Source organism: Struthio camelus, chromosome 31 (genome assembly GCF_040807025.1).
Source record: "Struthio camelus isolate bStrCam1 chromosome 31, bStrCam1.hap1, whole genome shotgun sequence".
Lineage (NCBI taxonomy): Eukaryota > Metazoa > Chordata > Aves > Struthioniformes > Struthionidae > Struthio > Struthio camelus.
Genome location: NC_090972.1, coordinates 385,001 through 387,500, shown reverse-complemented (window position 1 = coordinate 387,500; position 2,500 = coordinate 385,001).

Below are 2,500 nucleotides of genomic sequence, written 5' to 3'. Positions count from 1 at the left end.
CAGGCAGAGAGAAAGAGAAAAGAAAGCCCCAACGGCGACTGCAGCGCCCTACATTCGCGCACGAGGACCTTCCCCTGCCGCTGGACCGCACGCCGCTTCCTGTGCCAAGTAGCAAAAAAATGAGCAGGCCTCCCAAGGAGATCGGGGGGCCGGGGGGGGGGGTGGTGGTGGTGGAGGAGAGGAAACAACACGGGAAACGAAGGAAAACCAGCGAGGAAGATGGTAAGGGCGAGAAAGGGAGGTGCTGCTGCTGCTGCTGGTGGTGGGGCAAGCATACAGAAAGCGCACACGCACGCGCGCACACACACGCACACGCGCACACACACACACGCGCACACGCGCACACGCACGCACGCACGCACGCATGCACACAAAAAAAAAAAAAAAAAAAGCCCGTACGACACCGAAAAGGAGCAAGCCGGGGGGGGGGGAAACCTAAACAAAGAAAGCACGCTAAGCGGCTAAGGGAGAAGCGGCAGCTCTCCAAGGAAACCGAACGGGTCCGGCCGGGGAGGGGGACTCGGGAGGGGCGGCGGGCTGGCCTGTTAGCGGCCGGCCCGAAGGGTCCAACTCGGCAGCGGCCGGCCCGCCCGCCCGCTCGCCCGCCCGGGCCTGGGAGGCTGCCTTGGCAGCGGCCAGAGAGTCTACCGGCCTCCGGGGAGGTCCTCGAAGGGGCGAGCTGGTCGACCGGCCTCCGGGGAGAGGCGAGCTGGTCGACCGGCCTCCGGGGAGGTCCTCGAAGGGGCGAGCTGGTCGACCGGCCTCCGGGGAGAGGCGAGCTGGTCGACCGGCCTCCGGGGAGGCCGCCGAGCCTCGAAGGGGCGAGCTGGTCGACCGGCCTCCGGGGAGGCCGCCGAGCCTCGAAGGGGCGAGCTGGTCGACCGGCCTCCGGGGAGGCCGCCGAGCCTCGAAGGGGCGGGCGGGTCGACCGGCCTCCGGGGAGGCCGGCCTCGAAGGGGCGCGGCGTAGCCGGTCTCCGCGGCTCCGGGAGGCCCGGAGAAGTCGCAGCCGGTGCCCCGGGTCTGCCTCCGCTAACTGGCAGCAGGTCTACCAGGCTCCAGCGAGACTTGGTGGCCTTTCGGGGTGGTGGCTGGTAGACCTGTTCTCCCTGGCGTTCCTGTGGAGCGGCGAAAGGGGTCGCTCTGCGTCGCTGCCTCCAGTTACGTCATCGTAGAGGTCGGCCACTTTCGAGCCACTCCCCGGTAGGAGGGGCGGCTGTCCTTCGGCTCTCCCGCCCCGCTGGACTTAGCGGTACGACTGTAGGCCACAGGGTGAACAGCCGCTGAGTTCCGGAGCCGCACTCCCGGGCGCCCCCAGCGCATTGTGGCCGGCCCGCGGGAGGCCTAGGGCGGCTTGCGACGAGGGCGGGCGGGGAGCGGTCCTGAGCCCGGCCCTTCGGGGAGAGCGCTTTCTTTTGCCCGTTCGGCGCGGCGGTCTCCCGGCAGGTCTCCGGCAGCCCCGCGAGTGTGTCCCAGGTGCTGGAAGCCGCTGCGGAGGCGGGGAGCCCAGCCAGCGGCAGGTCCCATGCAGCCGTTGCCGACTCGGGAGAGGGGTGAGCCGGACACCACCCCCCCCCCCCCCCCCCCCCGCGGCCGGGGAAAAGGCCTGGCGCGTGTGCCGTTCGTGAACGCCAGAGGGTGGTCCAGAGAGAAACCGGGGGGTGCCCCGTGCGGCTCTGCCCAGACACCAGCGGCTCGAGAGCCTCGTTCTTCGGGCCCCTGTCGCAGGGAGCGTGGTGATGCCGGTGCTCCGGCCGGAGCAGCAGCCGGCTCGCGGCTGCCGATCCACACCCACACGCAGACGCCCGCTGAGGCGTCCCGGGACACGTCGGAGAGGCCCCTCGGCGGGCTGGCGCTTCCCTGCTTCCCCGTCACAGGGAGCGTGGGGGCGGTGCCGGTGTTCAGGCTCGAGTGGGCACCTCTTGCAGACGATGGTCCGCACCCACACGCAGCGCCCGCCGCTGGTTTGCGGCCACTGGTGGGCGGCGGGGTGAGTTGGCTCAGGACTCGACCGTGTGTGTTTGCTCCCGATCGATGAGGCCGTTCGGGTCGCGTCGGAGAGGGCCCCCGGCGGGTCGGCTCTGCTGTGCTCCCCCGTCACAGGGGGGTGCATGGGCGGTGTCCGATGTTCAGGCAGGGGGGTCTCCTCTCCAGCACGCGTCCTGTCGCGCGCGAGGTGCTGCCCGCTGGAGCGGCGAAGGAGAGGTGTGTGTGTGCTCTCCCGCTTATCCTCGGGCTTCTATCACCGAACCCGGCTCTGCGAGGCCAAGTGGCCCTGTGAGTTCTCAGGTGTCCGAAAAAACCTTGCACGGGGTGCTGGCGATGGTCTCAGCCCCGGGTCGCCGGGTGCCGGCCGCAAGCAGCCGTTGGTGGGGTGGCGAACTGACATGAGAAAGGGCCGAGTGGGTGCCACCCGCCCTGGGTGTGTGCCGGTTCGGGTGGAAAGGGGGGCGCCCCCCTCCCAGAGCTGCCGGACCCCCGCCTGCTGCGGAGCGTGCCGC